The sequence below is a fragment of the Gopherus evgoodei genome, chromosome 11 (assembly GCF_007399415.2).
Source record: "Gopherus evgoodei ecotype Sinaloan lineage chromosome 11, rGopEvg1_v1.p, whole genome shotgun sequence".
Classification (NCBI taxonomy): domain Eukaryota; kingdom Metazoa; phylum Chordata; order Testudines; family Testudinidae; genus Gopherus; species Gopherus evgoodei.
In genome coordinates, this window is record NC_044332.1 from 62355002 (window position 1) to 62381496 (window position 26495).

Sequence of the window (26495 nt, forward strand, 5' to 3'; positions counted from 1 at the left end):
GAGGATATCAGTTTGATCATGCAGCAGCCCCAGCGTTGCATCCTGCCACTGCATATCTTCCTGCCTACACCTCTGATCTTCCTGGCGCCACCTCTCATCTCGAGCGCCCCTCCTCTCCTCACGTTCACTGGCATCTTTCCTGTAATTTGATACCACGTCCTTCCACTCATTCAGATGAGCTCTTTCACTGAGGGTCACTTCCATGATTTCCGAGAACATTTCGTCTCGCGTCTTCTTTTTCCTCCGCCTTATCTGAGATAGCCTTCGGGATGGAGTAGGGAGACTTGAAAAATTTGCAGCTGCATGAGGGAGGGAAAAAAGGGAGAGAAGTCTTTAAAAGGTCGCATTTTGCATCTTAATATTGAGTGCCTGCAGCTCTAGCGTTACAGATCTCACAGACGCAGGCCCGGGCATCAGAATTCAGCTTGCATGCGGCCATGGTAAGCCATTGTCTCTCGGCTTCTGCAGCCTTCATATACACAGTGCCCTCCTTTCTCAAATACCAAGCAAATCCTGTTCAGTGCTGCTTCTTTCCTGTTAACATGCAGCAGAAGAAGCCACTCCCCCCTTCCAATTCTGTGGGATGATCACTTTACCCCTCCCCCCACCGCATGGCTGGTATCATGGAAGATCACTGCTAATCACCCCCTTTCTCCCTCCCCCATTGCGTGGCTGGTAGGAGAGAAGATCCCTGATAGCCAAACGCGAAAAAGTTCAGCGTTATTCTCCTCCCCCGCTCGTCTACGTGCAAGGAAGAATTTCTTTTAAGCAACAGGCAAACAGCCCAGTAGGAACGGCCATCTCTGGCCCCTTAATTAAATTCCTGAATTTCAACCAGGTTCCCATGAACGATATCACTCTCCTGAGGATAACACAGCGAGATAAGGAACGGATGTTTCTTGAATGCCAGCAATCACCGGGACCATACGCAGCTAGGCTTTGTCATGCAATGATACCCGATTACTTGCTACATGCATGGCGTGGTGAAGTGTCCTACCATGGTGGACGGAATAAGGCTGCCCTGCCCAGAAACCTTCTGCAAAGGCTTTTGGAGTACCTCCAAGAGAGCTTCATGGAGATGTCCCTGGAGGATATCTGCTCCATCCCCAGACATGGTAACAAACTTTTCCAATAACTGTACTGCCCATGAACGCATCCCAAGTCCTCAGGGCAAAATCAATCATGAAAAAACGCTTGCTTTTAAACCATGTTTTATATTTACAAAGGTGCACTCACCAGAGGTTGCTTCCATGGCTTCACTGTCTGGGCTAGTGGCTTGGGAGAGTAATTCCGTCTGGGTGAGAAAAAGCTCCTGGCTGTTAGGGCTAACAGAGTGCTATGTGCTCTCTGCAACCGCATCCTCCTCTTCCTCCTCCTCCTCCTCATCTTCCCCGTCCACAGAATCCTCAGCCATGGCTGAGATTACCACCCCCACCTTGGAATCCACGGACAGGGGTGGGGTAGTGGTGGCAGACCCCCCTAGAATTGCATGCAGCTCAGTGTAGAAGCGGCATGTTTTCGGCCCTGCCCTGGACCTTCCGTTTGCTTCTTTGGTTTTCTGGTAGGCTTGTCTGAGCTCCTTAACTTTCACTCTGCACTGCATTGAGTCCCTGGTGTGGCCTCTCCCCATCATAGCCTTGGAAATTTTTTCAAAAGTTTTTCCATTTCGTCTTTTGGAACGGAGTTCTGTTAGCACAGAATCCTCTCCCCATATAGCAATCAGATCCAGTACCTCCCGTGAGGTCCATGCTGGAGCTCTTTTTCATTTCTCAGGAGACTGCATTGTTACCTGTGCTGATCAGAGCTCCACGCTGGCCAAACAGGAAATGAAATTCAAAAGTTCGCAGGGCTTTTCCTGTATACCTGGCCAGTGAATCTGAGTTGAGATTGCTGTCCAGAGTGGTCACAATGGTGCACTGTGCGATACCGCCCGGAGGCCAATACCGTCAATTTGCGGCCACACTAACCCTAACCCGATGTGGTAATACCGATTTTAGCGCTACTCCTCTCATTGGGGAGGAGTACAGAAACTGATTTAAAGAGCACTTTATATCGATATAAAGGGCCTCATTGTGTGGACGGGTACAGCGTTAAATCGGTGTAACGCTGCTAAAATTGGTTTAAACGCGTAGCATAGACCAGGCCTAAGGCAATGGAAAGGGAGCATGTGAACAATAAATCTGACTGTTCATCAGGATTGTGGGGAAAAATCTACACCATATGTTTAAAGACAGACACATAAAAGAAGATAAGTGGGGTTACAATAAAAGGCAAAAGCTTGCTAGATCTAGCAGATTTATTCTGTCAGACAGTTCCTTGTATCCTTCAATACTATTATTTAATAAATAATACCTTCTTATGCTTATCATATACACTTACATATATTGGACTCTTTTTACCCAAGAGCAGCCAAAACTTGGGCTAGAAGGCAACAGCTCTTCACAATACATAGCAACACATCATAGTAGTTTGGTACGAGAAATGAAAAACACTCTACCAGTAGAAACTATGGACATAGAAATAAATCTCCAAGGCACTGGAATTAACATCCTTTCTCTTGCAAAAAAGATCTTAATTTATTACCAGTGGTCAGGAACTTGCTTTTACATATCATCTGAAAGACAGCACAATGCCCCTTAATGTTAGAAATGAAGCATTTCCTCAAAGGAAGTAGCACAATGAATTGAATCAACAGCACAACAAGCTGCAGAACCACAGATTACATTGCAAGGATGACCAAATCTGATCACACTTAGTTTATGAAATTTGATGAGATATGCAGCCTGAGGTGATATGTACATAGTAATCCAATATGATCCATCTATTAATGTAATTTACATTTTAGTGATGACTCCAAGTCATAGTGCCCCATGTTAAGTACTTTTAAAGCAGATCATTGTTTTTGAAAACTAGATAGCCAATGAAGTACCTACCACAGTGAATATATAATTTTAAAATGCTGATTAGTGCTGCTTCTATTCCCCCCACCCCCCAACTCTTCCATATACCCATTTTTATTTCCACTCTGGGCAGAAGAATAAAACTCTTAACCTACAGTGGATTCAAAATCAAATTGAGATACAGCTATCAGAGCTTCCTTACATTGTGAATTAAGACAAATTAACTAAATCTATGAAGTTAATGTTCATAAGTTAAAGCATATTGAAGATCCATGTTGACGCAATCATTCAGAAGTAAAGTGGCCTTAGTTTTCCATAGCTTAATCTTCCCTTCTTTCATAAATGTGTCTGTCCAGGAAATCCTCAGAGTCATCCTTCCCAGTGATTGTAAGAACATAACCCCCCCGCCTCACCCTTCTTAAAAAAATTTTTTAAGTGGGACAGGAGAGAGGAAAGGGATAGAGATGAGCCAGTGCCTGTGGGCTGTTCATAGGTTTACGTCAACTACTTTGGATGTGTTAAAACGACATCTGTTTCCTGAGTAAAGACAAAGCCTCTCAGAGAAAGGACTTCTGAGGATTTGTGTGTTTAAGACTTGCCACAAGAGCCATTCTAAGTTCTCTCTCTGTCATTCGTTCCAGATAAAATGTAGATTTAAAAATGTGAGAATCTTTCCTTAAGGTTCTTGAGAACTAGAAGGTACATTTCTTAATGTGAAGGGAAAGGGAAAAGGACTGGTTTAGAGAGGAAATTCCTTAGACACTCCTTGTACTAGTGAAAGACAATGAGTATGAACAGAGAAGCATTTCACCCAACCAATGGACAGACTCGATGGCTGCAAGAACAACTTTTAGGATTCAGTCCTTCATAGATAGACTAAAAAGGAGAGCACTGCCAGCTTAGGAGGGTAAGACTATGGCCCTATTGTGATAGTCAAAGGATGCATTTTTCCAATAGAAATGGATCAATCAAGTTAATGCAGCATGATTGAAAATCCCTGTCAAGATGCACACTAGCACTTTTGAAGCAAAGCTGGCTGTATTTTCAGCCGATGGAAGGATCCTAAGGCAAGCAGAATAGATAGCTGCTACTATGATAGGAAGCCACGGACCCTGTATTTGGGATGCTTGGACCCCCTTCTGAGCAGCTTTTTTAAGGGAACGTCTTTCACTGGCAATGTTAAAGCACTGCCATGGGAGCACTTCAACGTAGTTTGTGTAGTCACTGCATAGCACTGGGAGAGAGCTCTCCAAGCACTCAAAAAAAAAAACCAAACCCACCTCCACAAGGGGAATAGTTACCAGCACTGGGAGCGTGGCTCCCACCACTGGTGCACTATCTACACTGGCACTTTACAGCACTGAAACTTCCAGCGATCAGGATGATGTTTTTTCACACCCCTGAGCGAGAAAGCTGCAGTGCTGTAAAGCGCCAGTGTAGACGAGCCCTCAGAAATAGGAGGATCAGTATAAGAGTAGAAGCTGCTGCCATTACCCCATGTGGAACAGCAAAGAAACTAGAGCTGTAGTATGAGTAGTCCAGCAGAGGGCACCACAACTCTTCTGCACCTTGACTAGGATAGCTATTGCCTGTTGATTTGGAGATCAAGGACAAATTCATGCATTATGAGTCAGTGCCTAGGACACTAACATTTTTTGTTCTCCTTTTTTTAATGTACTTCCCCATTGCTCCCAATATGTGGGTTATTCTGCAATTGTTCTGAAATTAACCCCACAAAGTAGGATGCAGCCAATTCTGTTTAGCTCAATATGAGCGGGCCATGTGTTCCAAGTTTCTTTGAACCATCATCCAGCTTGTGTATATAAAATACTTCAACATGATTGTTTGATATCACCAATACTGCTTCATTTAAAAGAATATGCCACACTGCCCAATGCAGTTAGAAGAAGTTAATACAATATCCCAGCATTATGCAGATTCAGCTCTTTCCTCTTCCAAAATGTTGGTATGTAGAAAGAGCTTTGTGGACATGGACTCTACAGATGTGCTCATATTTCAGATTTTTTGAGACAAGAATGAGTCTAGTAATTGAGATGAGAGAGCTTTAGCCTGGCTCCTATAATAAACTATAACTTTAAGAACTGTGCAAATTAAAATTAATACAGTCTGCTTAGAGGATTTCTTAAAGAAATCCTTTAGTCATGGGCATGTAGATGCAAAAAAACAGTTATAAACTTGTAAGAATTATACATTTATCAACAGGAAGGCTTCGTGCAAATTTATCCATGCTGTACCCTAGTGACTTAAACAGATTTACATCCAGGATGAATTTTGCTCGTTTTACCTCTATTACTACTTAAACAAATATATTATTTTCAAAAGTTCAACATAACCCAGGATAGGTTAAATCACTATACACTGCATTAATGTTAGAAGCTATTTTTATTTAATAACTACAGTTTAATCAAAAATTAATATAAATTTCAAAGACATACAGTAGAACCTCAGTTATGAGCACCTTGGGAATGGAGGTTGTTCATAACTCTGAACAAACGTTCAAAAGTTTATAGCTCAACATTGACTTAATACAGCTTTGAAACTTTACTATGCAGAAGAAAAATGCCACTTTTAACCATCTCAATTTAAATGAAACAAGCCCAGAAACAGTTTCCCTACCTTATCAAATGTTTAAAAACTTTCCCTTTATTATTTTAGTAATTTATATTAAACGCAGTACTGTACGGTATTTGCTCTTTTGGGGGGGGGGGGTGTCTCTGATGCTGCCTGAGGTGAGGTGAGGTGTGTGGTTGACTGGCCAGTTCATAACTCTGGTGTTTGTAACTCTGAGATTCTGCTGGATAATGGTGAATCATATAAAATATTGCATTATTAATACTCCTCTTCTAAAATGAATTAAGATGTATTACACTATGTATATTATAAGTCTTATTGCCTAAAACATCCAGAGATAATTTTAACAAATCCAGCTGGACAGAAATGGCTTAGTTTACCATGAAGTCTTGATAGGTCAGAGCCTCCAACCTCTTTTTGGAATAATATTTAAGATTTCCTTCTCTCGTTTGAGAAATTAGAGTCCCAGGATGATGATTCTGGTTAGTTTTAGGCCTATACATACTTATGAATGGTACTAGTAAGCAGCACTATTTTATCTATATCTCACATCAGGGAGAAAACCACCACCAGATAATTCAGTATATTTTTAAAAATCCCCACTTTCTATTGTGGGCTTTTGCACACTCTAGTCTCTCCAGCACATGTGTATCTTTCAACAGAATTTAAGCACCCACTTGAGCTTTAGAAGGCTGCAGGTTGGAATGGCACCATTGTTCACAGAAGAGCTGAGATTTGCTAAAAGGTAAATATTGAGACAAAAGGTTTCATGTGAGAGCTATTGAGGAAGAAGAGTACTTTTTTGTACCAGAAAATGAAATCGAAGTGAAGCACCTATGAATAACTGGCAGACATCTGTTGCCAGAATTTGTTCACCACCACCTCAATAATTTTATCCAGAAAAGAAATGGTTGGATATTAGGTGATAGATGGTAGTACTGTTGACATCAAGGAATGGTTTCTTAAGAACCCATTGGACTATTGCATCTTTCAGGAGTCAGATTTTTCCCTCTGCACAAAGCACTGATGTTCTTGGCCATTGGTGCCTAGAAGATCTTCATTGGCTTTCATCACCCAAAAAGAAGAGCAGGCACCTGTTAGGGCCTAAGAACCTCTCAGAGACTTCATGGCCTGTGAATGATCAGGCCAAAATCCATCAAGGAATGTGAACAATCATTGCTGTCCAATTTCCAGCCAGAAAGTCTTGAATTCATTCATCTTTCCAGTGAAGTAAGAAAAAAAAAAATCATAATTTGATATACTTGGGTCTGAGTCTGGATGAAGGCAGTAAGCATAAGCTAGTTAGGTTATTCTCTGGAGCTGTTCAGCCAATCAAGAATTTGCTAATGCAACTGAGAGGCAAAGGTGGTTCGGTCTGGACACTTTCATGGATGCAAAGTATATTTGCACAAACTCCTTGCACTACTGTTGATTGGATTGAGATAGAATGTTCACTTACCCTACAGTAACTGTGGTTTTTAAAGATGCCTTGTCTGCAATTACTGCAGGGTAAAGTAACCACTCTTTCTTCAAGTGATTGTCCATGTGTATTCCACTTCTGGTGGCTCAAAAGAAGTAACTCATGTCCTGGAGGTGGGTACAATGAGTCTACTGAAACAGGGACTCCAGGACAGCTCTATCAAAGGAGGCAACAGATCTGGACCCCTCTAGCAAGAAGTAGTGCTAAGCTACAAGGAGGCCAGCCCAAACCTGAGCGGTGCTGACATGACCGCATGCACCATGGGGCAGGTCAAAAAGCCCAGAGCGGGGAGCCAAGCAACAGCCAATCAGCAGTATGACACAGGAGCTGAAGGAGATGCCAATGCAGAGTGAGAGCAGCGTAGGCTTGCTCCTCAACTCCCTGCCCCTGGATCTTCACCACAGGACAACACCTGACGCATTCCCCTGGACCTCCCATTCCACCAGGGCAATATCCAACCCATGTTGGACACTCAAAATGTTAAGACACCTCATCTCTCAAGCTCCTCTGGGTCACAACAACAGAGGGTAGCCCAAAGAGAGTTGCAGCATGAAAACGTTTGGGAACCACTTCTCTAAGGCAAGCAGATAGTCCACGATAGCAACCTCTTCCATTTAGCAGCACAAATAACTTTGGTGGAATCCTTTCTGCTACAAGCAAGGATGCTTTGAACTGCTAAGGGGTAGGCTCTATCTGTCAGTCAGCCAGCCTCCAGGCCATGTGATGGAAGGATGCTGGGTCTGCAAGTAGGACTTATCCCTTCAACTGCATAATCATATTGGGGTATCAGAAGTTTGATATGGGGCAGTGCTGACAGATTCATGAGGTCAGAATACCAAAACTGCCTGAGACATGCTGGGATGATCATCATTAGGTCTGTGGCCTGTCTAAGGACTCTCAGTATCAAGGGAATTGGAGGGTAGGCATACATGAGCCCCCACTACCTTAGGATCAGAAAAGCATTGAAACAGGGTCTTGTTCCCTTTCTGGAGTAGGCACTTCTTATTGTGGTTGGAAGCAAACAGGTCTAATCTTGGGAGCCCCCACCTATGAAAGATTACTTTTCAAATAATCATTCATGGTTGTCCAAGTATTTTCAACTCAGACGGTCAATTAAGATGTTTTGCAGGCCAGGAAGGTGTGATGTTACTGACATAACCTGTGACCCTATAGATCATTGTTGCAACCACTATTGTACAAAAGGTTATTGTGTAAGGTGTCTATGGAAAGGTTATGATTTGCTGATCATGATTATGCTAGCTGTATGTGTGTATCATTTTTGTAGTTTAAGTTACGAATATTGGCTACGTACTTGTATCTTAATGGTGTTTTGATTCTAAGTAGCCTCAGTGAAGCATTTGGTCATTTTCTTAAGAAGGGACTATTCTCAGTAAGTGCCCAATCAAGAAACACTTATCTGACAACGAACTCTGGGAGACACCAATCCACATCTGAGCTTTCCTGGGAACGTTCAAATTAACATGTAAACAATGATGTTGGTCTGTAAAGAACTGAGTCATGCATGGACATGTGACTTGCCCATGTGACTCCAAACGCCATCTTGCTGTGATCTTGCACAGGAGAACCAAGGGGTTTCCACCCACAAGAGAAAGCCTACAAAAGGCTGCTGTATCTCTTCCATCTCATCTTCAATCCTGCTTCTTGCCTCTGGAGGGACTTTGCTACAAACTGAAGCTCTGAACAAAGGAATGAATGACTCATCCCAGCTGTGGATGTACTCCAGAGACTTGATTTGTGCCTAGTTTATTAGTACAGTACAGTTTACTGCTACAAGCCTGAACTAAGAACTTTGCCATTACTGTATGTAATTGATTCTATTTAACCAATTCTAGCTCTCATCTATATCTTTTTCCTTTTATGAATAAACCTTTAGATTCTAAAGGATTGTCAGCAGTGTGATTTGGGGATAAGATTTAACTTGTATATTGACCTGGGTCTAGGGCTTGGTCCTTTGGGATTGGGAGAACCTTTTTCTTTTACTGGGGTAAAACCATTTGTCCCCATAACGAGTGGCACTGGTGGTGATACTGGGAAACTGTAGTGTCTAAGGGAATTGATTGATTGACTTCTGGATAGCCAGTGGGGTAAAACCGAAGTCTTCTCTGGTTGGTTGGTTTGGTTTGCCTTGGTGTGCTAAGGAACCTCAGCCTTGGGCTGTAACTGCCCTGCTCTGAGCAACTTGCCCTGAATTGCTACTCTCGGAAGTGTCCCACCAAAGGCAGCATCATTACAGAAGGTGAGAGCCACTGGACTGGGTGGTGACCAATGCACCAGTTCCAAAGTTGGACTGCCTCCTGGGAAAGATGATGAGTGAGCATCTCCCTGCTTACTGATAACAACCATGGTGTTGTCCATGAGCACCTGTACTGTGGTGCCATGAAGTACTGAAAAGAAAGCTATGCATGCCAACCAAATGGTTCAGTTCCAGAACATTTATGTGAAGATTTGTCTTGAGGAAGGGGAAAGTGACTCCAATGCCCTAAAACTGAAGGAAGCCCAGTGAACTCTCCACAATGCATATGTTGCATTGGTGATCCCTACTGCTCTCTTGAATGAAAACCATGACCAAGGAGCCCTTGAAATAGACTTGATAGTGCCAGTCCATTTTCTTGGAGGTAGGCACCATAAATGAATTGACCAGATGTCCCTGATTCCATGTGAAAAACCTCTGAAACTCCTCTCCAAGGAGCCAGGTTCACAGGGATCCAAGACAGGTAACTCAGTTCTCTCCCAGTTCTCTCTCTCTCTCCGAAGCCAAGAAAGAGAAGTAATATGCTTTAGCAGAGCATCTCTCAGATGCCGGGGGAGGTCATGAATCTGTAATGGTGTAGACAATGGCACTGGGGCCAACAACTTCTTCACAGAAGGCAGTAATGGACGCTTGGGTAGATCCAATACCATTAAGACTCTTTGTCCTATAAATTGAGTGGTTACAGCAGAGGCTTGGGTTGAGGTCTCCTGCTCTAGAAATGCAGTCAGTAGTGGAGAGGTTTTAGCCTCTTCCAAGAGAAGATGTCTCCCTCTGACTGCAATTCCTAGGCACCAAGAGTTTCAGAATTGGTATGGACAAGTCTGGAAAATGCTTGTGCATTGAGGGTTTCTATACCGACGTCTTCAGTTTAGATGCTTCCATCCTTGGTCACCAGTACCAAATACATTGATAGCATCTGGAGGCTGAGGGGGGTTCTTATGGTGACTAGTTGGTGCCAAGTCAGAAGTTATTCTGGACCTTGAACTGCCGCCAATACTAGATATGCTTGGGGCTGGAGATGGGAGTTCTGTGTCTCTGGTCACCATGGGAGTGGTACTCCTTATGACCTCTCCAAAAGATAAGGAAGAGGATGCAAGAGAGGTTCTGGTCAACTCTGTAGAAGAACAGTGGGGACTTCCTCCATGCTGAAGGTGCTCTGGAATCCAGATTGGACCACTGGCTTACTGGAGCATTCTGAGGGCTAGTCTACATTAATATTTAGTTTGTGGGAAGCTAGGGTATACATCCCCCCCACACTGGCCTGCTGTGCACTAAGTGTCTGTGTGGACCCTGCTGCCACACACTAAAAGATTCCTAATGCATTTTGATCTACCTCACTTTGAACAGGAGTCAAAGCACAATAGAGACCAGTCAGCAAGGTCCAAAAACACTTAGTGAACAGCAGGTTAGTTGATTTACACACCTTTTTCCTGTGAACTAAATGTTAGTGCAAACAAGTGGGTCCAAGATGACCAGTTTTCCTCGTATTCAGCAGCTAATGAAGCTTTTCTGAAGTTCTCAAGGAGAAAGGAGGACTTTTGCAAAGAAGGAGCACATACAGCACTTACCTAGCATATGCATTTCCTTCAGACAGAAAAGGCACTAAGAGTGTCCATTGTTGATAGGGATAGCTTGTTCAGAAGACAGGCAGGTCTTGAAACCAGGGTACTTTAACTCCACCACATCCAGAGCCAAGGCAACACATGGATTTGTAGACCTTGTTTATCAGTAAATTCACATACACACTTAATTTTTTTGGCTAGTGAATAAACCAACAATAAAAAAAACCTAAATAACTAACATCTAACCAAAAAGGATTTATTTGCACCATGTGCCAAGAGGTAGATGCTACAGGTGTTCAGTCTTGCAACCACAAGCAGTAAGAAGGAACTGGAGAGCTGCTGCCATTTCCCTACCTTTTATACTCTTGGCTCCTGTGTGCCGGAGGGGTGACCCCAAACACTGCTATTCAGAAGATTCTTATCTATCTCACCTGGAAGGCAACAACTTCGCCTGGAAGTTCTGAGTCCAAATAACCAATGTTTGAAGAAGGCAGATATTCACAGTGTTCCATCAGAACATCAGCGGATCAGTCTGACAGCTGTTCAGCTGTCTCCCTATTTTTGTTATGGTCTTCAAATTATCAAAATAAAATAAAGACTAATCTTAAAAGGCAAATTTTTCTTTAAAATTCAAGTTCCATTAGAATTTTTCACCACTCTTTTTTTGGGGGGGTAGGGCGGAGAGGGACAAGAGAGCAGATCCAGAACAAGTTTTCAAAAAATTTTTGGTTTCAGATAATTGGCAGGTTCATGCATGTGTGGAAAGGTAGGTAAAACTGTTAAAATAGCAGCTGAAAATAATTTTAGCTTAAGTAGTGTACTGAGCTCAAAATATTTTTTTAACAACTATTTAAAAAAATAATTTCACACATCTCTGTGGGATGACAGAGCCTGTATGGTTTTCACTAATCTACCTTAAACTGTTTCAGAATGTAACCCCCCCAACCCTCCTTCCCTAAAAGTTATAAGCATACATATGATCACAGAGTCATAACAAAAGTACTGATGTCTAGAAACTAAGGCAAATCATGCAATATTTTCTATAGTATTCTGAACATTTGTCCATTTCTCTCTACCCTGTTGCCTCAAAACAGCACACACACTTTGTTATTCCCTACTGCCACTCCTCTTTTCCACCAGAAATACTGCTGCCAAAATCATCTTTCCTGTTTTGCATCTTCCACACAGCTCCATGTATCTGTCAACTGGCTTTCATTTTAATATTACAAAATTCAAATTGTTTTGCATATTCCAAGCAATACAAAACTTTGCCCCAGCATAATTCTGTTCTAATCTCCTACATACTACCCTTCTTTCAATAACCACTCCTTTCATTTCCTTTGCCTAATCCCAACTTTTCATACTGCTCAATATGTCACCTTCAAGAAAAACTTTTGAAAAGCCACCTGTTCCATGAAATATATCAGCTGGAAGACCACGTCAATACAAAATAAACAGGGTACCATACTGCAATGTACAGTATCCACTTGTGACTTCAGATTATCAAGTCTTCAAGACAAGAACCCCAAATGGCGGAGTTCATGTTACACATTACCATACAGACTTATGGAGATATACTAGTATATACTATACTTCTTAAAATATAGATTAAAATAAGGCACACAGGAAATTCCATAAGTTGCAAGCCATTTCCTTTGGAGATATTGTTGACTGGATTTTATATATTAAAAACCATTTCCTGCCAAACCAAATAAACATTTTTAGATAATTAATGTTATATATGTTTGTGAACAAAAACCTAAAAAAAAAAAGTGAACTATGACTAATCTTCTATTTTATTATTAATCCTCTATTGGTATTGGATCAGTTATTAAAGCTATGAACTGTATGCACTGCATTGTACCTAGGTAAAGCCAGGTCAGTTCTCTTAAGTAATACACATCATGGTGCACATTTTTTTTTCCAGTAGATAAATCTTTTCAAAGGTTTTTCCTCTATTTATGTACAAGATTTAGTATTTACCAAAATATGTATCTGAGCACATATGTTCTTTAACAGCCATTTCTTTAGCTTTGCAACAATTTATTACTACCAACTGACAAAACAGAATATTAAAAAATAGATGTGAAAAAATAAGAATACTTTTTCACCAAATGCAAGAAAAAATATATATGCTTTAATTTAACCGCTCAAAACAACAAAGCAAAAGCACAGATCATGTTAAAAAAACCACCCTGAGTGAATTGGCCCTGTCAATACTGGTTCTCCACTTGTGAGGTACTCCCTTCTCGTCATGTGTCATTATATAAATGCCTGCATCTGTAACTTTCACTCCATGCATCTGAAGAAGTGAGGTTTTTTTACCCATGAAAGCTTATGCCCAAATAAATCTGTTAGTCTTTAAGGTGCCACTGGACTCCTTGTTGTTTTTGTTAAAAAAAAAAAAAAAAAAAAAAGCCTGCATCAGCAAAATGCTGCTTTGTGCTCAGACCATAATACACTTCCATAAAAATATCAAAATATTCAGAACATGGTTTGGCATTCATATTTTAAAAGGCAGACAATTGTTTAATTACCGGTAACCATTTTAAAGGGATAAGATTTTAATTATTTAGCAGGTTACTTTAATGGCCCAAAAATCTTCGTTTAAGTTCAAAATGAATGTGAAATACAAAAGCAGCCCACAACAATTATACTTAAAAAAACAACAACACATTGAACTAGAAAAATATTTATATACAATTAGATTTTTATTGTTAAAATGTGGGAGCTTTCATTTTTTCTTTTATTTCCATGCACAGGAATAGAAAGGTGATTAGACATGAAAATGTCTAAGATATGAGTTCTAAGTTCCTATTGTTGATGGCTTGAATAGATTTCTAATTTTAACAGCACAAAGCCTTTAATCTGTTCTTGGCTTCCAGGTAACCAACTTGTACCACAACTGTTAGTAACCAAAAGGAGACAATTATCCGGGAAAAGTTTAAACACCATGCAGGAATTATGATGGACATCAATTCTGACACAAAATGTACTGTAGTAGAAAGAACTAGTGAGCTGGTACATTATTCTATTTTTGATATATTATGCTATTAGTTTTCACCATAAAGTTGCAACATGCCTATAAGCCAATAACAACTAATTTTTCCAACCTGTATTTTAAAAAGCATTATAAAATGCCAGTGCACAGAAAAAGAGTGGAGTGTACACATTTTTTAACTGATAAGAAATAATTAACCTGTATTATCTACAGATAATTAATGTCTGAATTTTCAAACTGCATAATTAAACAAAACTGAACACAGTCCTTTGATTAACAGTAGTTTTTGTGTTTCTTGGGCGTATGACTTTCTTCTGTAATCAAAGCAATGACAGTTCTGGGCTTTGCTTTGTTAGAGCATTAACTTATAAATTTAAAAAAATGGAAGTACCACTCTTGAAGAAATCAGCAGTCCTCCTTTTCTAATCTACTGAGAAAGATCATTCTCTTATCTAAATTGGATTTGTCCTATGACATAAAAATTAGATTAATGCCATGCATAGGTTTAAATACATCTATCATGTCTTATTCAGCCTTTTCAAAATGAACCTAGAGCAAAAGTCTATTTCCAGTTCAAACATTTTATCAATATCTTTATAAAAGAAAACATTTTAGCTTAATTACAGTTAAACTGTTTCACCAGCACAATGGCAAGAGACCAGTACTGTAAAATGAACACTTTTTTCCATTTTAAATAATGCAACTGAACAACATTTTCCATTTTTGCAACATAAGCAAATTATGTTTCATCTTAACAAAAGGATAAATCTACAATAGTTTTTCTATTCTGGCAGTAGTATAATATTCAGCTGTAAAAATAATCTAGCAAGAATGCCTCTCAATCCAGTTTACACACACATTCCTACACACATGCACAAACTTACATTTTAAAGATTATTTTTGTGGGCATCTGTGTTAAAACAAGTCATCTACAGTTTCTCTTTTAATATCAATGTTTTTAATAGTTATTAACATTTTCCATGCTAACTGCTTAGGCCTAAATATCGCTTTGTAAAAACAAGAATCAAAACAAAACAATTAATGGTTACAGCTAGTCTGTAGAGATTTTTAGCTTTCTTTTCAGATTATGTTTTAAACATTACATTGCAGAATTCACATACCTGGATCATACTGGCATTTAGCTTCATTATGCAGAATTACTGAAGATATGCTTTCCATAGTATCTCATACCTTGGCTTTTGTATTGTTCCTTTAAACACCTTACTGCACAAATACACTTAGCTTAACATTCAAGCATTTGTACCTACTAAAGCAATTTGTTAAGGCACTTGCTGAAGCCTCAGAGACAATAGAAAATCAACAGCTGTATGTTGTGATGTCAGTAACACCCTAGCCAGTCACCACACAGAGAAACTAAAACGCATCAGAAGCTATATTGAGCTCTTCCTTAGCAATTCAGTATCAAGTGATGCAAAAGCCTTGTGAAGCTGTAAATGTGCTATAAAATGGCTGTAGGGGGATTTTAGTCATTCTCTCCATTAAAATTCTATGGCACATCTCCCAGCATAAGAAGTTTATTATTACTATGAAATTATTATTTTTGTTAACTGACACAAACAGTAAATATTGTACAAAACTGGTGTTCCTGTGCAGATAGTAATTTTCTTTCTAAAAACAATGCTATTTTATCTTTTCCATTTCATATTATAAGCAATGGGATTAAAAAAATAAATTTAAAAAAACCTATCCATTTACTAAGTACTCGTCACAGTAGTATCTGAACAACTTTTTAAGTCAGATTTTTTAAAAGTTTTATCTGTAGCTGTTTTTTCAACTTTAAGGGCAAAATAAACTACCAGCCAGTGTAGCTGAAGGTAACATTTTGCATGTTGGTTTGGTTTCTTCAAATCCCCTTAGATTTCTCTGGAAAAGTGAGTTACTTCACTATACCAGCAGATGGACACATGAAAAGAACATATTTCTGATGACAGCATTCACATGGGTGCTTACTGGCCAAAATAACTCACTTGGAGACTTTCCAAGCAAAAAATGAAAAACTGAACTACTAACAGCAGACTGGTAGAGTAGAATTATCTCCACCACCAAAATGGGCAATATTGTCCAGGCTATATAAGAAGATTTTTCAGAATCCAAATGATCAAAAAAAGCAGTAATTATCCCCCTCCGCCCCCCCGAAATAAAGGTTGGACCACTATCCATTTGCTGAAGTCCAGAGGACCAGACTTCCAAAAGGAGCATCTAGATTGGAGGTGGGCAAACTACAGCCCATGGGCCACATCCTCCCCGCGAGACCTTCCTGCCCAGTCCCTGAGCTACTTCCCCAGGAGGCTAGCCCCCGGCCCCTCCCCTGCTGTTCCCTCTCCCCCACAGCCTCAGCTCACTGCGCAGCCGGCGCAATGCTCTGGGCGGCAGGGCTCTTGCAGAGCCACAGCCTGTCCTAGTCCTCTGGGTGGCATGGCTGTAGTGCCACCAGCGCCGCAGGCAGCGAGGTAAGAGGGCAGGGAGCGGGGGTTGGATAGAGGGCAGGGGAGTTCAAGGTGGTGGTCGGGGGCAGGGGTGTGGAGGGGGACAGGGCAGTCAGAAGGCAGGGAACAGGGGGGTTGAATGGGGGCAGGGGTCCCAAGGGAACGGTCAGGAAGGGGGGGGCTAGATGGGGCAGCGGGGGGCAGAAGTTACGGGGCAGTCAGGCGACAGGGAGAAGGGATGGATGGGGCAGGGGTCCTGGGGGAGGGGAGCCATCAGGGAACAGAGAGGGTTGGATGGGGCAGGGGTCCTGGGGGAGGGGGGCCATCAGGGAACAGAGAGAGTTGGATGGGGCAGGAGCCCTGGAGGGGCCGGAGGGGTGGGGTGGGGTGTCAGACAAGGGGTGGGGGTCAGGCCACACCTGGCTGTTTGGGGAGGCACAGCCTCCTCTAACCAGCCCTCCATACAATTTCAGAAACCCGATATGGCCCTCAGGCCAGAAAGTTTGCCTGCCCCTGATCTAGATAATGTTGCCATGTCCAATATAGGGCTTGTCTCCATGGGAATGTTACATCAAATTAGTATGTCAACTCTAATTGCAGTAATGTAACTAAATCAAACTGAAGCGTATCTGTACTGCTATGTTATACTGGGTTAAAATACTTTCCTTGTTAATCACTGCATTTGCTTACCTCTGCACTCTTTCAAAATTATCCACTTAGCATTCTGGACAGATATCTGATAGCACAACATTCTGTCGCTCAACTCTATTCTCTGATTTTTCTCCCGGTGCATTTTGGGACACCCACTGGAACCCTGTCTGTGCACACGCATGAGAGAAACTAACATTCTCATGATTCCTAGATTGGCATCCATTAATTAAAACTGCTGTCAGGTAGCATGGAGGAAACTCTGCAAAGTGCCCTGATCCTGACAGTCATTAATACAAACAGGATGATGCACATATACTGGCAGGTTCAAGGGTGGCTGGATTTGGCAGTGCAGCTTTGTAGGGCTTTGGATGCCATGGCAATATTGGTACAGGAATAGGTAACTGAAATCAGGCAGTTACTTCTGCAGAGTATTTATCTGGAGCATCTTTACTTGATGGAGAACCACTTCGGCTCAGTCAACACAGAGTGTGTGGTAGAATAGAGAGTGGCAAAAGTGGGATGACCAGCAGTGGATGCATTAATTCAGGATGTAAAAGACTTTCCTAGAGATCAGTGAACAAAATATGAACAATGCATCTGTGAAGAAACTGAAATTAGGGCTTGTCTACATCTATTCCAGAATAACTATTACTGAATAACTCAAAAGGTGATAACTCAGTGATCAAAGGGCTTGGCTACACTTGCGAGTTAGAGTGCATTAAAGCAGCCCTGGGCACCCTAGCTCACTACCCATCCAACTGGTAAGGCACGTAGAGCGCTCTGACTCCAGGGCTAGAGCACTCCTGGTACTCCACCTTGCTGAGAAGATTAACACTTGGCATGCATTGGCTGAAATGCCCGGGCATCAGTGTGAAAGAAGTGTTGCATTACTGCACTCTAATCAGCCTCCAGAAATGTCCCACAATCCCCTTAAGTCAAGTTGCCACTCTTGTTATGGTTTTGGAATCACTGCAGGCATGTCAATATGCCTTTAAAAGCTCTGTTTCTGACAGCCAGCATGCTTATCTGCTCTGAGACAAAGCAACCATTACCGAGGAATGCTGTGTGTGAGAGAGGCGGGGGGGGGGTGTCTGTTGCTGTCTGAACTTACAAGACAGCATTCTGACATGCTCTCATCCCCTCCAAAACCCACTCTCTCTTCCTCCACATACACACATCACACTCCCTGTCACACTCTACCCCACACCCCTCATTTGAAAAGCACATTGCAGCCACTTGCATGCTGGAATAGCTATCACAATGCACTGCTCTCTGTGGTCATTGCAAGAGCTGCTAATATGGCCACGCCAGTGCACTTGCGCTGCAATCTGTCCCACTGACAGCTGCTTTTCCTATGGTGTTCTAAGGCCATGTCTACATCTAAAATTTTGCAGCGCTGGTTGTTACAGCTGTATTAGTACAGCTGTATAGGGCCAGCGCTGCAGAGTGGCCACACTTACAGCAACCAGCGCTGCAAGTGGTGTTAGATGTGGCCACACTGCAGCGCTGTTGGGCGGCTTCAAGGGGAGTTCGGGGAACGTGAGAGCAAACCGGGAAAGGAGACCAGCTTCGCCGCGGTTTGCTCTCGTGTTCCCAGAACCCCCCTGCAAACCGCAGGGAAGGAGACCTGCTTGATCGGGGATTCGGGGAACGAGAGCGCAAACCGGGAAAGGAGACCAGCTTCGCCGCGGTTTGCTCTCGCGTTCCCCGAACCACCCTGCAAACCGCAGGGAAGGAGACCTGCTTGTTCGGGGAACGCGAGAGCAAACCGCGGCGAAGCTGGTCTCCTTTCCCGGTTTGCTCTCGCGTTCCCCGAACCCCCCTGCAAACCGCCGGGAAGGAGACCTACTTGCTCGGGGGTTCGGGGAACGAGAGAGCAAACCGGGAAAGGAGACCAGCTTCGCCGCGGTTTGCTCTCGCGTTCCCCGAACCACCCTGCAAACCGCAGGGAAGGAGACCTGCTTGTTCGGGGAACGCGAGAGCAAACCGAGGCGAAGCTGGTCTCCTTTCCCGGTTTGCTCTCGCGTTCCCCGAACCACCCTGCAAACCGCAGGGAAGGAGACCTGCTTGTTCGGGGAACGCGATAGCAAACCGGGGAAGGAGACCAGCTTCGCCGCGGTTTGCTCTCGCGTTCCCGGAACCACCCAGCAAACCTCAGGGAAGGAGACCTGCTTGCTCGGGGTTCGGGGAACGCGAGAGCAAGCTGGGGAAGGAGACCAGCTTGATTACCAGAGGCTTCCTCAGGTATGCTGGGATACCTGCTTATTCCACGGAGGTCAAGAAAAGCACTGGTAAGTGTCTATACTTGATTACCAGCGCTGGATCACCAGCGCTGGATCCTCTACACCCGAGACAAAATGGGAGTACGGCCAGCGCTGCAAACAGGGAGTTGCAGCGCTGGTGGTGCCCTGCAGATGTGTACACCTCCTAAGTTGCAGCGCTGTAACTCCCTCACCAGCGCTGCAACTTTCTGATGTAGACAAGCCCTAAGAAAGCTTGTTTAACTCAAAGTGCTCTACATCTGCAAGTGTAGCCATGCCCAAAGAAAACAAATGCTGAGGCCCATTATCAAAAGACTTGCTCACTCCACCCTGACCCTACTGTTGTGTTAACTGCCATCGGGGGGTTTATTCTTGAAGCTGAAAGGTAGATCTCCCTGAGAGTCTGTTATACAAGGAGAAAAAACAGTTCCTTGTCCCCTTATACTGCAATGAGTATATCAATTTTTTCAGTTTACTATGTGCATTGGACAGCACTTCCAGTACAGTGAGTCTCAGGATTCATGCACAGCTCTGTGAAGAGTTCAGGAGCACACTCTTGCATACCCTCTTCCAGGGCCTGGACATCGGTAACAGCAGCAACAAAGCTGAAACAAAGTCAACAGGCAGCAGACAGGTGGCTGCACAGAGAAAAAGGGGAGGAAGAATGGGCACAAGAATGTCTAGTGTTGTTGAACTCTGGACTGCTCTAGAGATGGAAGACAACACTCATAAACAACTTCAAAAAGGATTTCTTTAGAAAACATTCGGAAAAACAATGAGGAATCCGCTGGCACCTTAAAGGCTAACAAAATTTATTTGGGCATAAGCTTTCATGGGTAAAAAAACTCACATGCCCAAATAAATTTGTTAGTCTTTAAGGTGTCACCGGACTCCTTGTTGTTTTTGTGGATACAGACTAACATGGCTACTTAAGGAATTGAGGACATACTATTTCACATGAGATTTTGCATCAGCGAGAGTAAAGTTGGTGGTCTTTTATTTTGTGCCCCCTCCTCCCCACTCTTCAAGCACACCTCTAGTTCCTCAGCAGCTAATATTTTATAGACCCTACGATCAGAACCCTATGCACACCAGTGAAATTCACCAAACCAAACCACCAGGCCAATCTCATTCTGTTGCTTGGAAAAGGTCTGAGCAACAGTAATAGAGCTGATTCCTGGATAGGATGACTACAAATCAGAAGTTTGGAAAAGAGCTGTACTATCACAACAACCATGTTCAACTTCAGCAGCCAGGATACTGGGAGACGGGTAGAGAAACATGCAATAGTACTGGTTTCAGAGTAGCAGCCATGTTAGTTTGTATCCGCAAAAAGAACAGGAGTATTTGTGGCACCTTAGAGACTAACAAATTTATTTCAGTAGCTCACGAAAGCTCATGCTGAAATAAATTTGTTAGTCTCTAAGGTGCCACACGCACTCCTGTTCTTTATGCAATAGTACAATAGCCACTCCACCACCTGTCTCATTTGCAAATGTTACCAGCAATTATTTTGTTTTTTCCGCTAGAACATTAAAAAAAAAAAATCTTTAATAGCACTGGGTCAGGAACAGGTCCCTATTGTACAGGGAATCTTCCTATTCCCAATCCATTTTTTCCAATACCAAACATGGCGGGATATAAAAAGATTTAGTTTCTATCTTCAGGAGTCCATTTCTTTAGAAAAACAGCAAGCCTCAAGATAGGTCTATTTAACATTAGATGTTTCTTCCCTGTCACTTCCCCTTCCACCTCAACAACTTCATTAGAGTAGCAAAGCAGCCAGTGCAAGTGCACCTCCTGCCCCCCATAAGCTATCTTCCTCATCCCTCCTGCCCTCACTGTTGAGTAGATTTGGTATAAAAAGGTAGTTTCTGAAAAGAAATAAATATTTAGTATTAATGGTCATTTTCTGCTGTTATTCTTCAAAAACTAAAATTTTCTCCTTCAGCAGAGAGATTCTTCCAGACAATTCCACGAAGAACTACTCTCAGAATGGCCACCATCTGCTATTGTTCTCAGTGACACTCAGGCCACAGATTGTCCTCAGTTAAGATGCCCTCCTTTAAAATGGCTACTGACTCATTGTTTTCAGTGGAAACGAAGCCAAGCTGCTCTCAGAAAAAATGCATGGCAAGGAAGCAGAAAGAGCACTATAAAGAGTATTGTGAACGGATGCAAAGAGGACCACTGCCAAGGACAACTAGAGACTTCAGGCCTATTGAGAAAAATGGATCACTAAAAAAAACTTCCTACCAACAATGCAATCAAATCACCCACAAAACAAGACAACCATGAATCTACATCACAAAAAGCTGATAAGACTCATGAAGAAGTCTGTCAACTGTTAGACATCACTAGCAGATATTTTTTTTTTGAGTAAAAACAAAATTAGTGGAAAATTTTATATTGGGAAGCTTTCAACTTCAGCTAAATATGGGAGTTAGAATTTTATACTGTTGTAAAATTTTGATCTTATTCTAAACTCAGTAGCCAATTCTGTGTCTCCAGCAGTCAGCATTGGGTATTAGTATCATTATAGTATTAGTATCATTATAGTAATCAGCTAACAGCTACCGTGATCTCATGAAACAACCTATAAAAAGATTTAATTAGCTATAGTCAACAAAACTATATATATTCTTAGACAGTAAAAAGGGTAAAAACAGGAACAAAACAGTTTTTTCAAAAGATATATTTTAACGTTTTTATGTTTTAAAAAGGTAAATTCAGATATGTGAAGTAGATATAATTTATCATCCTAGAGGACTCCATAACATTTGATACAGAATGGTAATGTAACCAGGAAGATTTAAAACATGTTAGTCTAGGTTTCCATTCATTTGGCACCTTGATGGATAATATTTACATTTTTAATTTTCCAGTGAATTAGTTTCCCAAACATCCCTTTGTTCCCATGCATTAGAACCTAGCAAATTCTTTCAAATAAAATTCATTTAAAATTACTTAGGGAAGCATGGAAGAGAAGAGAGAAAAACATTTTGAAGGTAAGTGTATAGGATCCATGAAGAAGAAAGGCCAAAAACAAACAAACAAAAAAAACCCATGTCCCCTTTAAGAGGCCTCCAGTCTGACCCCAACCAGCAGAGCTCCAACTGCTTCTTATCATTCTAGGAGGCAGGCTCTCCCACCTTCCCTGGGGCATCAGGTCAAGGGAAGAGTTACTTCACCCAGTTCATCAGACCCTTACCTCAGGGCCCTGAGTCACAGCCACTAAACTCACAGTAAGAATAAACTGAGTCTCCAGTTTATTCTAGAAGCCAGTAACCTAGAGTCCAAGGGGCCTGCAACCTGTAGCAGCCAGTATGGCCTCTGGTCCCTTCTCTCTTGCCCAGCTTCCTTTTCTTGTTCATATAGCCCAGTTCCAAGGGTCGGACAGAGTGCTCCTGGATTGTGCCCTAAGATATCTTGGCTGTCAACTCCCTACTGTCCCTTTAAGTACACCCTGAGCTACAGAAAGCTGTGACAAAAATGCAACTGGAAGCATTTTTTAAGATAAGAACGCTACCTATTTTCTCAGAGTTGCACACATTCATGAAAGACTGACAAATTTTCTCAAATTTAGGAAAACAAAACAACTCCCTCCCCAACAAAACCTCTCCCCTAGCTAGAGGCCATCCACATAAAATTTTAAACAGAAAGGGTCTACTGAGGAAAGTGGGGATGGGGGGGTTGGAGGAGAATGATGATGATGATGATGATGATGTTTGGTCAGATTTCTAGCAAAAGTCAAATTTAGGACCTACATTATATCCCTAAACTGAAATGAGAATTAATATCTAACTTTGCAGAACAAAACGGTCTACAAACATATAGCGTGCATTATGTATTAACTTTAGATTGGTGCTATATTTACTCATAAAAAGGCAATGCTTTATGGTTAAAAAAGGCATGACAACCTTTTCTACAATCTTTAGGAGAGCAACAAGGCTGGCCTGGGCAGGCCTTGTAAGATAGATATCTTCATGAAAATTCTGGAAATTTGAACAAACTAGCAAGATCCTCCTTCGTTAGTCCGAGTTGTTAGAGTGGTTATATACTATTGAAAAAAATACTTGCCTTTAGGTGTAATTTTAAGGCTTTGGACTTCACACCTATAACATCAGAATGCCATTATAATTTGATCATTCTTGAGCTACTCTTTGCTTCAGCCGACACCAGTTGGAGCAGTTGGTAGAAAAATAAAGTTGATTCATTTCTGAAGTTTGCAACTGTGTTTTTAAAATGTATTAAAAAAAATTGTTAAGGATGCTTGCCAGATGGATTTACAACACCTATGCTTCTTTAGACTGCAAGCTTTTCAGGGCAAGGACCATCACTATCGTATGTTTGTGCAGTGCACAGCGGGGCTCAGGTCCATGCACAGGACTCTTAAACATTACTAGGATACAAATAACTAAAAGTAACTTAAAGTCACATATGGAAGTTCCTGATGACTAAACAATGCACTTTTTAATCTATATTTATTTCCCACTAGCAACATAACTTTGTACGATTAGTCACCCTTTACACACACACACACACACGCACACACACACACACACACGAACTAGAACAACTGGGGGGAAGTGTAACTGCCTGTAACAAGAGCCCACTTACTCACAAAATGTAGCTGTTCATAGAGTTCTTTACAAACAGTGCCTAAATCAGCTTTATTTTTATCTCTACTTTCCATTAAGATATAATGTCAAATTATTGGGACAGTCTATCTTGAATCTCAGGATGCTAACAGTTAACATCACTTTCCTTGCATTAGTAAGTTTTACAGGAAATGTGCAGTAATAGCTGCCTCCTTACATTAGATATTGCTATATACAATATTGACACATTTAAGTTCAATTACCAAATGAAACATTTCTTTCATTTTGGGAAAGCATTTTTTTAAAAATGGAAATATATACCTTAAAACCCTCTATTTTAGTCTCCCATCACTACATGGAGGTAGTTACACAAAAAGCACCCATTTTAATATTACAAAAATAACAAGCAAGCTGAGACATAAAAGACTCCATAATGTTTATGATAGGAAAGGCCGTTTTAATCTTATTAAAATGTATTTCTATTTTTATTGTTTAATGAAGATATGAGATGCTTATGTACTCCTGGCATAATCACATTAGATACTTTTGGAAATATAAATAGCTCCAATTTAAACTGTCACGTTCCAGTATGGACAGATAGTTCATTGGTTTGAATTCAGCAAGAGAAAGACTAAAGCTAGAATTGTCGCCACTATCAGAACTCTTGGCTTTTCAACTTGTCACCCATGCATACAAAAATATTCAAGTTAATAGTACAGAACAACAATAATACAACTTCATCCTGTGATGAACAAATTGACTCACATATAATCAGAAAGTAAATGGGTTACAGCTATATGCTTGAGAACATAGTCTTATTTGTCACAATTAGTCTGCTGTTGTGTAAGCAAAGACCTCCATAGTGAAGTAATGAGCTTAGAACACGTCATCATCTGTCCAAATCCTTAATAGGTCCAAACCCGTTTAGCTTTTAGAAGCAGACAAGATGAGGCCTATTCAAACTATATATTCAGGACCATAGCTTTGCTATAACTTTTTTTTAAAATATACAACTTTAACCAGATGACACTGGTTGACATGATCTTCATTGCTTGCCAGCTGCAGGAAAAATGTAGAGAACACCTCAGACCACTATATCTGGAATTCATTGGCCTGACAAAAGCCTTTGACTCTATTAACAGGGAAGCATTGTGGAAAATCCTTCTGAAATATGACTATCCTCTGAAATTTGTCACTATTCTTCATCTCCATGACGACATGCAAGTGGTGATCCTCTGTGACTGACTTACTCCAGCTCCTTTTAAAGCTAAGACAGGCATCAATGCTCTTCTCCAACTTCCTTGCTGCAATACTTTATTTGATCAGTGATAAGATCCTGGTAGAAGTACAGCTAATCTACCAAATGGAGAGCAAGCTGTTCAACCTTGGCTGCTTTTGATCCAGAATCAAAACATGGCTGACTTCAGTTGGTCAGCTGAATTATGCTAATGACACTGTACATGTACTCACTCAGAAACAGATCTTCAGGTGATCACCAACGTCTTTGCTAAAGCATATCAGAAAATGGGACTGAAGCTTAACATTCAGAAGACAAAGGCCCTCCAACAGCAAACTCCTGGTGCACAATTCCCAGCACCAGTAATACAGATCCACAATAACCCTCTAGAGAATGTTGTGCACTTCCCATATCTTGGAAGCCACCTCCCACATACGGCTGATATTGACAAAGAAATCCGGTACCAGCTTAAATGTGCAAGCTAAGCTTTTGGTCATCTTTGAAAGAGGATGTTTGAAGATTGTGACATCAGAATCAAAACCAAACTTGTGGTCTATAAAGCCTTTGGGATGCCCACCCTACTCTATAGGACTGAAACATGGACAACATTCAGGAGACATCTTAAGGTGCTGGTGAAGCATCATCAACGCTGTATGCATGTGATTCTCCGAATCAAATGGGATGACAGACAGACTAACATCAGCGTCCTCTCACAAGCCAATATGAGCATTGAGGTGATTATTTATCATCAACTTCACTGGTCAGGCCATGTTGTCTGAATGCCTGATTCTAGACTGCCAAAACCAATCGTCTTCTTTCAACTCAGCCAAGGCAAATGTGCCAGAGGAGGGCAGAAAAAACACGCTATAGGGATGCCCTCAAGGCGAATATGAGGAAATGCAACACTGACATCAACTCGTGAGAACGTATAACCCCGGACTCACAACAATTAAGGAACTCCTTGAGGCAGAGAACTCAGCACTTCAAGAATCAGATGCAACTAAATGTAATGGAAAAATGGAAGCAACAGAAAGAGTGTGCTAAGGCCCGAACCAATACCCCAGGTTCACTTGCCCTGCTCAGAAACATATTTGCAACTTGGCAGAGTCTGCAACTCCAGAATAGGATTTATCAGCCATCAACGGACCCACAGACAAATCTAAAATGGACAATCCATGAAAAACACTCATCCTTGACTTTGAGGGATTCCTTATAACAAAATCTTCCTAAAATGAGTTTTAATACTATTGGCTAATTAAGTAGAATTTTGTACTGTTAAAATTACATCTTCAATAATCTGACATGAGTACACATTTTCTTTATTGCATACAAGGGAGGAAGGGAACAACAGAGATGATGTTGCTGTGAGTTCTGAATTTCTTGACACCTGTGAGAAATTAAAGTTTTAAATCTTGACACTGCTATTATAGGATTTTTTCATACAAGTGGAATGCCAAGTTTCATCACTACATAGCATCTGAATGGGGAAGG

At 41.5% G+C, this 26495-nt stretch overlaps 1 protein-coding gene across 14 annotated transcripts in view; it reads right to left on the reverse strand.

The window, feature by feature from the left end:
* Positions 1 to 26495, reverse strand: part of R3HDM1 (R3H domain containing 1) — a 140534-nt gene that overhangs the window by 103541 nt on the left and 10498 nt on the right. The window contains exon 1 of one of the 14 annotated variants that reach the window (XM_030580282.1): positions 14929 to 15064. The exons of the other annotated variants lie outside the window; for them this stretch is intronic. The gene's annotated coding sequence lies outside the window, so the exon portion shown is untranslated. Of the gene's footprint in view, positions 1 to 14928; positions 15065 to 26495 lie in introns of those variants that run through there. 14 annotated transcript variants of the gene reach the window in all.